At 35.8% G+C, this 13,239-nt stretch overlaps 1 protein-coding gene across 2 annotated transcripts in view; it reads left to right on the top strand.

The window, feature by feature from the left end:
* Positions 1 to 13,239, top strand: part of LOC143233881 (THAP domain-containing protein 3-like) — a 36,498-nt gene that overhangs the window by 15,694 nt on the left and 7,565 nt on the right. The window contains exon 7 of one of the 2 annotated variants that reach the window (XM_076470730.1): positions 6,941 to 9,591. The exons of the other annotated variant lie outside the window; for it this stretch is intronic. The gene's annotated coding sequence lies outside the window, so the exon portion shown is untranslated. Of the gene's footprint in view, positions 1 to 6,940; positions 9,592 to 13,239 lie in introns of those variants that run through there. 2 annotated transcript variants of the gene reach the window in all.

Here is a 13,239-nt window from a genome sequence, read left to right as displayed (position 1 = left end):
TTGAATTGTGTGTCGGTTTTTGTAATTTTTAGGTTAAGAAATGATATTTGATTGCTTTCTTCCTGTTCACATGTGAAGTTAATGTTGAGATGTATAGAGTTAGTGTAATTGAAAAAATTAAGTGTGTGTTCTGTAGATTTGAATCCCGTAACTGTGTCATCTACATATCTGTACCAGTATAGTGGTGGATGTAATGCTGTGTTAATTGCTTGTGTTTCAACTTGTGTCATAAAAATATTGGCTAGAACTGGTGATACTGGGTTGCCCATGCTTAGGCCATTTGTTTGTATATAGTTGTGGTTGTTGAACATGAAGTTTGTCTTTATCGTGGTGAATTCTATGAGGGTTGTTAATTGGTTGCTAGGAATGTCTATAGTTGGGTTAGGGTCTCGGATATAGAGTTCTAAGGCTATCTTGCAGGCTTCAGTGGTTGGAACTTCTGTAAAGAGGGATATAACATTAAAACTGGCCATTAAGGCTTTATGATTAAGTTGATTTTAGATTAGATTTGAAATTAAAAGAGTCTTTGAGGAATGAGCTGGCTGATGTTACATATTTCTCCAAATCATTATTTATAAAATACAATGTGATAACTGCCACGACTTCTATATTGGAGAAACAAGTAGAAAAATGGAAACCAGACTCAAAGAACATAAAAAGTCACCTTCACATGTTTTCGAACACTGCAAGTCAAATAAACACAACATAACCATAGAAAACACTCAAATACTAAATAAAGAAACAAACATAAACAAATGCAAAAGTAAAGAAGCCTTACTTATACAACAACTTAAACCCAAAATAAACCAATATAAAGGAATGCCTTTATATCTATATTAATATAATAAAATAAATAAAATTATATATTCAAACATCTAACACTGCCCTCTACGTTCCAACACTCAGTTGCACAACCTCTTTGAAACATGTGGTCAGCTTCCAGTCAGTTACCTCTTTCTTTCTTTGTGAACCTGACGATGACCGAAGAAGGTCGAAACGTTGTTTGCTCTTCTATGTAAAATATTTTCTCAACCCAAACGAGCCATTTTTGCAAATATAATTGAACTTGGTTCAGTCATTTTTATGATGAAAATGTTTTTAGCTGTTGAAATATATTTATCAAAGCAAATATTTCTTAATTGTATGATTTTGCTTTGAAAAATAAGAATTATACAAAAGTAATGAAAAGGTTTAATGTTAAGCAGTTTATTTTCAGTGAAACTAATAGAAAGATTATTATTTGGTGTAAAAACAACAGTCTTTAAAAATCCTAAAAGGTACACATCTACAAAAGGAAAAGTAGTACAGAAATACATTTTCTGAATTTTGCAATTGAGAAAATGGTTCATTTCGCTTTAAAACACAATCAACGGAGATCTGTCATGTTATAATGTTATTAATACGGCTTAGAATAACTTTGAGTTGAAAATATAATTCAAAATCACATGTAAAATATGTTGCGAGGAGAGGAAATTCATTATACACTAAATGAAAGTCCAGATGTGCAGGTTTTTAGTGGATTGTTCATTTTTGTTCAACTTTATTACAGTGTTTTGACTATTCATATGGTTATTAGGTAACTATCATCTTTTGTGTGAAATATAGCATGAGCATTTAGATCTGATTTAGTTAACATATAAGGTGATAACCTGTGTTTTGATTTGATTTAGTCTTTAGTTCACAGGTAATTTTCCCTTCATTTATTTTGCTTTTAGTAATGTTGCTTTCACTCCATAATATTTTAGAGTTGCTAGTTGGATGTTAATTTGTTGTGTTGTGTTCCTAAGTGTTGATCCTAATGTTTATGTTGTATTCTTTTACACCTCTGTAAGTGCCTCTCAGTATGGACTCCTGTACGTGGTGAGTGGATCTCCCAGAGAAGGTCCTGTTCTTTCATTTTACCTCCTCTGGGATCTAAACATCTACCCACATGTTTGCTGGGCATGGCAGCCTGTGAAGGGGAGGAGAGGATCCTGGTGACTGAGGAATCCAACTTGAACACACCACTTTGGCCTTAAATTTCTGTAAGCAGGCAGTTTTAGGGTGGCCTCCCTAGAGTCAGTCAGCTGGTCCACTTGGGCTAGGGTCAACCAAGTACCAGTGTTGGGTGTTCTCGGTGGGTGTTGCATACATTGTATCTGTTGCTGGTGTTTGGGTATAGTGCTCATGAAAACATGGCCTTGCCTTCTTTGGCACTGTAGTGTGTCCTTTTTTGGGCTCCATGGTGGGTGGGGCTAGTAGGCACCAAAATATTCTTTTTTTTTTATTATGGATCTCCCAAATAAAAACTTTAAAACAGTGAAAAACAGTCCATAGGTAAAAAACCACATCTTCAATATTCTGAACAGCAATCTTCAACATCTGTAACACCTGTACCTCATTTTCTTATACTACATTCTCTTTCAGACAAATCTTTAGGGCAATTATCTCTTTTTCTTTCAGAAGGGACTACAGGAACTTGCTGGCTCTCCAAAGGCAGTAAAAAAGCTTCGATCTGGGACATATTGGTGGAAACATCCACCTCTAAACACAGTGAACTCCTCTTGCATTCAAAGACATTTTGGGATGTATCCATTGAGGTTACTCCCCATGCTACTTTGAAGAACCATGATACCTATGAGTGTGAAAAAGACCCTTATTGCATTAACTGTAACAGCTCTCACCCATCCTACTTTTGTTCTTGCCCCAAGTGGTTGGAAGGAAAAAGAGGTACAGTATTTGAAAATTATTCAAAACATTACCTACTCTGAGGCTTGAAAGTTATTGTCCACCATTTTATTTTGGATGTATGCTGCTGCACTTTGTTCCACTACTATATTGGGCACGCAGATGGATCTCTGTGCCTCTGAAAAAATCATTCTCAAACCATATGAAAAGTCTTTTGACCTCCATGGTTAAGAAAGTTGATGAATCAATGCCAACCCCCTGTCTCTTTCCCTACCATTCATGCCAGCAAACCTCCAGATCCACTTCCTTTGGTTTTGGATACAGGCATTTCTTCAGGTACATCATCTTCTCCAGCCCCAAGATGCAAAATAATCATTTGTTCACATCCTCAGTTGCTTGAATCTTCTTCCTCCCTCAAGTAAAGAAAATAAAACAGAGGTGGGATTGAAAACAGAAGGGCTCTCCACTCAATTCATGTGGACATAAATAAAAATGGCCACTTTGTTGCAATGGAAGTGTTGAGGTTTACATTCTAATCCAAATGACATTAAAGCACTGATTGCTTCTTGCCATCCTCTATATCTTTTCTTACAGGAAACTTTTCTGAAAGTTGCCAATACAGTCTCCTTTTGGCAGTTTTCTTTGTACAGAAATGAGAGTTTGTGTGATGGATGAGTGTATGGAGGGGAGGGGTGGCAGTGTTGGTCTATCAGCATGTGCCCACCTTGTCTTTGCCACTCAATACATCCTTGGAGGCTATAGCCATTTGTGTTTCTTTGGTTCACACCATCACTGTTTGTTCTCTCTACATGTCTCCTGAAGAGACCCATGATCAATCAGACCTTGATGCACTAACTGAATATTTGTCATCTCCCTCTGTAATCATGGGGTAATTTAATGGACATAATCCCCATCTGGAGAGGAACACATATTGATGGAAGGGGTTGCTCCATAAACTATATGCTTTCAGATCACAACCTTTCTCTCTTCAATACTGGTTCTTATACTTATTTTCATGCACCTAGTCAGCCTACTGCTGTTATTGATCTCTCAATTTGCTCCCCTTCACTATTCTCCCACTTTTCATGGAGGGTTGACAATAACCCACAAGGCAATGATCATTTTCCTATAATTTTGACTAACCATGGTCAGTGCCAACTGACTCACATATGCTGGTGGAAGCTGGATCACAACAAGTGGTCGACTTTCACTGCTCTCACAGAACTTGATACTGCCATCATCTGTAAGCCATTGATAGATGACTGTGTGGCAGCAGTGACTGACTGTATTATACAAGCAGCTGCTTACAGTAACCTCGACACTTTTTCCATGATATTCTTATCCGTGGTGGAATCCTGCCTGCCACATGGCACAGAAGGCTCAAAAGCAGGTCTAGGATACCTTTCGTAGGTATTCCACACTCTCAAACTGCATCACTTTTTAGTAGGCCCATGAACATAGGGCAGGTAAGATGTCAAAGTCAGAAGGAATCTTGGAATAAATTCACAACCAGCATCTTTTCTACCACCAGTTCCAAAGTTTTATGTGGGACAAAATTTGAAAGGTCAGTGGGCAATATAAATCTGTCCTCCTTTTGATCTTGCTTTCTAATGGTCAGGAAGTAACTGATGCTTGGAGCATAACTGATACTCTTGGTGAAAGCTTTAGCTGGGTATCTAACACTTCTGCTTCATCCTACACCTTTTTAGCCATCTAGACTTGGGCAGAGTGATCACCTCTTTTATTTTGAGCTGATTGTTTCTATGACTATAATTGTCCCTTTACACTGGTTGAACTCAAACTGGCCCTTCATCGCTCTGGCAGTTCATCAGTTGGACCTGATGATATACACTATGAAATGCTGCATCATCTACTTCCTGCTTCTCTTGCTATTCTTCTGATTGTTTTTAATTGGATCTGGCAGGAAAATGTTTTTCTTGATGCATGGTGCCAGGCTATTGTTTTACCTTTCTCTAAGCCTGGGAAGGATCCCAAGATTCCTTCAAACTACTGTCCAATTTATTTGATAAGCTGTTTCTGTAAGATCTTAGAAAGGTTGGTTAATGCTCATTTTGTTTTGTTCCTGGAAACAAACAACCTCCTCTTGCCTACTCAGTGTGGGTTCCAACAACAACACTTTACCACCGACCACATGATTTGACTTGAAACATCAATCAGAGAAGCTTTTCTCAAATGCCAACATCTCATGTCAATATTTTTTGACATTGAGAAGGTTCAAGATACTACATGTAGGTATGGAATTTTGTGAGACCTCTACTTATAGGGGTTACATGGCCATTTGCCTATTTTTATTAAAAATATTTTAATTAGCAGTTAATTCCAAGTTTTTGTGGGCTCGACACTTTCCCATTTTTTTACTACAGGGCTGTGTTTTGAGTGTCACACTTTTCAGTGTAAAGATTAATGTCGTCACTGAACAATTCCTTCTTACTGTTGTGAACGGGTTCTATTTGGATGACTTCCACATCTCATGTCACTTGTTGAAAATGAGGTTTATTAAGCGGCAGCTACAGACTGCCCTCATTCGTTTACTGAAGTGGGCCACAGCAAATGGTTTTAACTTCTCTCTAAAACTGTTTGCATTCACTTTTGCTGCCAATGGGGTAATCAATTTGATCCTGAATTCTGTGTTGGTGAAGTTGTGCTCCCCATGGTCCCTTAGACAAAGTTCTTAGGGCTTATCTTTGATCATAAGCTGACATTTATACCACACATCAAGCAGCTGCGAGTCAAATGTATAAGAACACTGAACATCCTCCTTGTCCTCTTTTCCACCACTTGGGGAGCAGATTGATATTGTATGTTAATGATATATTGTGCTCTTATTTGATTGAGACAAGACTATTGGTTTCTGGTCTTTGGCTCTGCCAGGACCTTGACCTTGAAGATATTGGACACCATTTATCGTCAGGGACTTTGGCTCTGCCATAAGGCTTTTCCCACTTCCCCTGTCTAGGGCTTGTACACAGATTCTCGTGAACCTCCTCTACACCTCTGCCATTTGCAACTGTCTTTACTGTGTGCTCAAAACTTTGACCTTTACCTCAGCATCCCACCTGGGGATGTATTTTCCTCTCTCAGTGGGCCATGCTTTTTCAGAATAGACAATCTGCCATTGATCCTTTAGTCCTTTGTAACTGGGTGCAGTTGGATGAATTGGGTCTGTCCTTGGATAACATTGCTGTATCCACTGGTCAGCCCATCCCACTATAGCTTATTACAATCCCCAAATGTGACCTTTCTTTAAGTCATCTTAGAAAAGCAGATACTCCTGATTGGAAGTACCATCTTTTATTTACTTAACATCTTTTGAACCATCCCTCCATTCACATATTTACGGGTGATTAAAAATTAGGTGATCTGTGGGTTCTGCAATGGTTTGTTGTGGTTTGGTGTTTGTGCACAGAATATCCTCTGCAGTTTCTGTGTTCACTGCCAAACTGTATGCCATTTCTTTTGCCTTGGATCACATTGAAGCTAAGCAGTACTCAAATTGCACTATTTACACTGACTCACTTAGTACTCTGCTGGCCCTGGTATCCCTTTATGTTAGTTCTCACCCTGTTCTCAGTGATATTTAAAACTGACTGGTGCATTTCTCTTTAACATCAACTTCTATCCAGTTTTTCTGGATACCTGGCCACATTGGTATTCACAGGAACGAGCTCACTGACACCGCAGCTAAGTCTATCTGCTCTGGTGCTGTGACTGCTGTGTCTGTTCCATACTTGGACTATGGTCCAGTATTCAAGGCTCGGCTCTGTGCCAGCTGGCAGTTGACTTGGAGTGAGCAATGAGAAAACAAGCCTTTCCAGGTAAAACCCTTTACTGGACTTTAGCTATCTTGTTTCCTAAGGATTGGAAAGAGGAAGTTGTTCTAACTAGCCCACACATTGGTCCCAGTTTTGTTTAACTCATTGTTTTCTTTTATCTGGGTCTGATGCACCAATGTGTGGTCTGTGTGACACTCAGGTCATAATAGCCCCTATTTTACTTTCATGCCTTCATTATGACTCTCAACAACAGCACCATTTTAGACATGTTTTGTCCCAAGGTTTATCCTTAACATTGGACAGTGTCATTGGCAATGGTGATACTCTCCACCTTACGTATGTTTTTAGTTTTTTAAAGGTCATTGGCCTTTTTAATGCTATTTAAGTTTGTAATTCATAAATTAGACATGATTTTACATGATTATTTTACATGATTCCCTTTTACAAATTAAAGTAAAATTAGTTCTATACGAAATTAGAAAATGGCTGTGATGTCAAATATCTCGAAACCAGGACTGGAAAGGCCAACTTCAGGTGACTAATGCTTATGTTCGAACTTACCCATTAGACATCCTGGTGAGTTATAATAATTAAAATTATGCTACAGAAAGTCCTTTACAACTTATATTACTGTAGTTTCTCTCTTTCTGCTGTAAACTAGATATCAAAATTGAATTTAACACAATTTGTTTTTAATTCAAAAATTAAATGAAATTTTGTTTTGTTTTACCCTGTTTCCTTTTTACAGATTTTAAGAATTTCACTTTTAACTTTTTCACCAGTTGTATTGCACAGATAACCAAGTTGCTTTGCACCATAAAATACTAAACAACCAACCAACCTGTGTAAATGCTGTCACACTTCTTTGGATGCTTTCATCGGTTGTTTATTTTCTATTGCTCATAATTATCTCTTTCCTGTTCAATGTGGGATCTTAGTTATAAACGTAAGTGGAGGTAACATACTGATCAGCAGTTATTAGTTTTTTATAATGAAAATATATTTCTGATAGATACCTCCAGTCACACTTTCTCCCCTTCCTTTCCACTGAAAATCTGTGCTTTTCTATTTCATCTTGAAGTGATAGTTTGGTTGAATTGAAAAGAGTGAATTACATTTGTTAGGAGGGTGTGTTATATTCCTCTTGATGGAGAGCTGTCACACAGTGATTTACATGCAAGATGTAGTTGAACCATGGTGATCATGGGGTGTGTGAGAGTTCAAGTACCTGATGGAAATATATTTTCAATATAGAATAATAATAACTTTTATTTTAGTGCTTAGCTTTTGCTGTTCACACTGTTTTTTTTTGTGCTTAATTCCAAATGTTTATTATATTTTTGGTTACATAGCCATGATATTGTAAATACATTTTAGTTTCTCAGTTAGTGCATTTTCTTTCCTTTATGAAGTGCATGTTGTTTTTCCTCTGTTTTTTCATGTTATTGAGTTTGTTTTTATATTTGACAAACATTTTAGTAACAATATGTTTAGGGAAGTGATATTTGTCAATAAATGTAAGAGATATTGGTTCTAGATCATGTTGCAGATTACTAATACTGTATATGTTAAATGTTGAGTTATAAATGCATGATAATGTGCTAGGTTTTTGTTGAGTTGAAAGGCCTAATTCCCACTTTGTATGGTTGTTGTTGTTACCAGATCTGTGTAAGATTTTTGTGTTAAAAGTGTTGGAGTTTTTTATATTGTTGAGTTCATGTAATATAGAACCTGGTTTTCATTCTCTTTTTCATGAGTGAATTTAAAGTGAACATTGTTTCCAACTTGTAGAAATGACTGTTGATGGTTGTTGTGTTCAAATCCAAAAAATACATTGGTTGTGTATCTAAACCTGTGTGTAGGAAGTTCTTTCATCAGAAAATTCTGGAATTGTGCATGCTTGTGATTATAGTTACCATAAATTGAAAGAATGGGGTAAACATCAAGTTTTTCTGAATCTTCAGAGCATCAAACAAACAAGGGGTACATGGTTTGTGACATAAGTTATTGCATGTGTCTTCTGTGATGTCATTTTTCTTTTAAGTTTAAAAAGCAGGTTGTTTGATTGTCTTCATTAATGTTAGTTAAAGATTTTTGGATAGTTCTTTGAATTTGGTTAAATTATTAAAAACACCTAAATAGCAAATAATCCACACAAAAGCTGTAACTCTGAACTTTTATATTTTTGCATTTTATTTAGAAAAAGCATTGCAGTTTGTGAGATGGACAAAACTGTAGTGTATAGTATTGGAGTTTTAAGGTTCTTCATAATGACCATTTTTAATAATGCTTTACAGAAAAAAAACAATAGAGAATAAACTAAAACATGAAACTGCACAGAGCTTGTGAATTTTCTCTATTTTCCAATGTTTAATGTGTGTTATATCATATTAATTTCTGTACAAGAACTTAGAAAACTCTCTTACACAGTTTAAGATGCCTTATATTTAGAACCGTGTTTTAAACAGGAGAGAGAAATCTTTTGGTTATGGGTTTGGAAAACTTCAATCCTTGGTTGGTAATTTCTTCATTAATTTCTGAACCAGTTTGTTTACTAGATGTTGATATTATTAAACAATTTGCATTACCTAAGGATTCATAATGTTCACATGTTACACTCTTGCAACTAAATGAAAGATTTTCCATATATTTCCTTTATGCATAATTATTGTTTTAGAGAGGCAGCATGTAAAATATGCATTTTTCTTTTACATTACACTTATTGAATAAAATCACAAGGTATTATGATTTTGATGTAGGTACGAAAGAATAAGAATTTTAAGAAACTTTCTCTAACAAGACATTTACATCACTTTCATTTTTACTGGTAAAGACCCACAAAACATTTATGTGAAAAGTGTATCTTTACTGCAACAGTACTTTTTTAATGTACAAAATTCCTGGAATACGAGCAAATCATAATCATAGACACTGAAATGTGAACTCCACTTGTCTTAGGTCTGTAATGTGTGTACATTATTTACTGTAATTTAGTTAGGACTGAATTTTACTCTATGTAATACAATTGACAAATAATCTTCTAATGCTATTGTACAGCCTAACATCATATAGTTTTGTAAACTAAGATTGTAATGTTGTACAAAATGGTGAGTAAAGTGTATTTACATAAGTTTCTTGTTATTTCTTCATACAGCAGTTCTAGTGGCTTACTTACTAAGCTTTGTAGATCTTTGTCACTGGCAGGCTGTTTGTTGTCAAGTGCAAAATGTACATGAGGATTGGTTTGGGTAAAATTCATACTGTTCATGCTTGTAAAGTGTATTGACAAGCAGAATTACATGGCTTGATTTTGATTTTTATAAGTTGTGCCAAGCTGTGACCTGCAGGTTAAAATTTTAGTGAGTGAGATTGTTCAGATTAGCTGCTACAGGACCAAAAGACAAGAGAGTAAACCCTTACAAGCCCAGATATTTTGGGTTGCATTAAGAAAAAATTTCTGATAACATTTTGATGATGACTACTGTGTCGATACTTCAGGAACAAAACTGAAATCTGTGGCTGAGTTCTTGATTTCCACATGCATCTATTAAGTTGAAGACTTTAAAATTTTATTTTGCAGTTCAATGCAATGGCTTGGTCCCCAGTTTTACATTTTCTGATGGGGTAAGGACAAAAGCAACCTGGTGCTCTTTGCAAGCATTTTAAAGTTCCCCTCAATAACTTAATCTTTGAAAATTTATGGTAGAAAAGAAGTGGCAGTACATTAGATAATTTATTTACTTACATATTTTAAGCCTAGAATCCAGTTAATGCTATTGGGTGGGTCAATCCCACTATTTGTTGGTAAAAGAGTAACCCAAGAGTTGGCAGTTGGTGGCAATGACTAGCTGCTTTCCGTCTAGTCTTTCACTGCTAAATTATGGATGGCTAGTGCAGATAGCTCTCGTGTAGCTTTGTGCGAAATTAAAAAAAAACGAACGAACAAACTAGCAACGTACCATACTCTTCTGTTATAAGCATTACAACCACATGCTTTTTCACATTTTGTAAAATTTGTAGTAAATTACAATATTGTATTATTAATGTTTAAATATTAATGCCAAAATTGATATTTAATTGATTTAATAAAGAAACTCTAAATAAAATTAATGTATTCTGTGATAAATGTAATAATGAATTAAATAAATAAGTAAAAATTAAGGAATTTTTTCTGAAAATTTCAGTTTAGTATTTTTAGTTTTTAGTAAGGTCATTTTAATAAATTAGCAGTACTTTTGTGCAAATGAACACCTTATTGTGTTTAAAGGCTTTTTCAGAGTCTGAAAATTGGTAATTATAGTTAACATAACAATAAGAGATTGGGAATTATACTAGTTAGTTTAGATTATTGGTTGGGACTCTTTATACTAAAATAATATTGCTACTGGGCTACTAATTAGGACCTTACCACCATAATATTGACTGGAATGCCAACTTAGGAGATAAGTATATTTTTCTTAAACCCAAGTTATTGTACCTTATCATTATTATTACTTCTTTCTCTTCTTCTTTACTTTGGAAAGCAGTCACATTCCCACAAATGTTTGCAGATAGTGAAGGGTGATATAGATGTGAGATGTTGTGGATTTGAGCACCCACATCTTGCTCTCATAATTTCTGGTTTTTATTTATTATTTATGAAGTTATTCATGTGAGACTGATGAACAGAGGTTAAGACTGGTAGACAGTGTATCCCCACCACAATGCGAGTCCTACCAGTTACCTCCAAAACCTAGGGTATATTTTAGATTGCACATTATAGACTGTACCACAGGATCCTTTTGATTTGTGCAGCATTTTTTATTTATATTTGTGCTTGTTTTTATTTATTTAAATATATCATTAGTCAGAAGTCTGGATTTGCTGTTTTTAATGCAGTTTTTTTCTTTTGGTTTTATTTTACTTGACTGTTATGTATTAATATTCTATGTAAAACAGATGATGTGCTACTTTGGGCATATACAGTCATGTGAAAAAGTTAGGACACCCTATGAAAGCCTGTGTATATTTGTAACATTTTTCGATATATAGATATTTAATCTCAATTTTAACAATACTGAGAGATTATAGGAATATAACTAAACAATTAAAACTGAAGAAAAGACTTTTCAAGATCTTCCATAAATGTAATTCTACAAAAATGCATATTCTAACTGAGGAAAAAGTTAGGACATCCTACCCCCTAATAGCTAGTGTTACCCCCTATGGCTGAAATAACTGCAGTGAGATGCTTCTTGTAGCCATCTACCAGTCTCAGACATCATTCTGAAGGAAGTTTGCTCCACTCCTCAATGCAGAATTCTGTCAGCTGTGAGATATTTGAGGGGTTTCTTGCATGTACAGCCCATTTCAAGTCACCCCACAGCATCTCAATGGGATTAAGATCTGGGCTTTGACTCGGTCATTCCAGGACTTTCCATTTATTAGTTTTCAGTCAGTCCTTGGTGGATTTACTGGTATGTTTTGGGTCATTGTCATGTTGCAGGGTCCAGTTCCATTTCAGCTTTAATTTTCTTGCAGATGGACTTGCATGTTCCTCAAGTACCCTCTGATGCACAGTGGAATGCATGGTGGATTCTATGATTGTGAGCTGTCCAGTTCCTGCTGCAGCAAAGCAGTCTCAAACCATGACACTTCCATCCTCCATGCTTCACAGTTGGTATGAGGTTCTTTTCCTGGAATGCTGTATTTGGTTTACGCCACACGTGTCCTCTGTTCTGGTGTCCAAATAATTCAAATTTGGACTCATCTGTCCAAAAAACATTATTCCAGAAGTCCTGGTCTTTGTCTACATTCACTCTGGCAAACTTTAGTCTGGCCTTGATGTTTCTCTTAGAGTACAATAGTTTCCTCCTTGTACACCTCCCATGCAAGTTAAACTTGTGCAGTCTCTTTCTGATTGTAGAGGTATGAACTTTCACATCAACAGTAGCCAGAGCTTGCTGTAGGTCCCGTGATGACATGTTAGGGTGTTTGGATACCTCTTTTAGCATCTTGCAGTCTGCTCTCGGGGTGAACTTGCTTGGACGACCAGACCTGGGCCTGTGGGCAGTTGTATTGAAAGTCCTCCACTTGTTGACTATTTTCTGGACAGTGGAATGGCTGATTTCAAAATCTTTTGGGATCTTTTTAAATCCCTCACCAGACTCATAAGCTGCTACAATTTTCTTTCTGAAGGCCTCAGATAGATCTGTTGCTCTCACCATGGTGCTCACTCTCACTTCAGTAGTTAGGAGCATACCAAACTAAATGTCTGAGGTTTAAATAGGGCAAGCCTCATTCAAAATACTGAGTAACAATCTTCTAATCATGTGCACCTGGTGTGATACACCTGTGTGTGAGTTGAGCCATTTTAAGTGGGAATAAATGTGGGGGTGTCCAAACTTTTTCTTCAGTTTGAATATGCATTTTTGTAGAATTACATTTACAGAATATCTTGAAAAGTCTTTTCTTCAGTTTTAATTGTTTAGTTATATTCCTGTAATCTCTCAGTATTGTTAAAATTGAGATTAAATATCTATATATCGAAAAATGTTACAAATATACACATGCTTTCATAGGGTGTCCTTACTTTTTCACATGACTGTAATTAGATTTAAGGGTACATTAATAGAGATTGTAATGAGTAATAAAATTGAATGATGGAAATGTGTGACCTAGGTACAAAAATCATAATCACTCACTTGTTGAAATTCTTTGTTTTTTTGGTTGTCAATGAGACTCACTGATGCAAAATCATCAAATTTTTTCTTAAGTCAGAAATTTTGACTACAACATT

This window comes from Tachypleus tridentatus, chromosome 12 (genome assembly GCF_004210375.1).
Source record: "Tachypleus tridentatus isolate NWPU-2018 chromosome 12, ASM421037v1, whole genome shotgun sequence".
NCBI lineage: Eukaryota > Metazoa > Arthropoda > Merostomata > Xiphosura > Limulidae > Tachypleus > Tachypleus tridentatus.
This window is presented reverse-complemented; position numbering and strand designations above follow the sequence as displayed.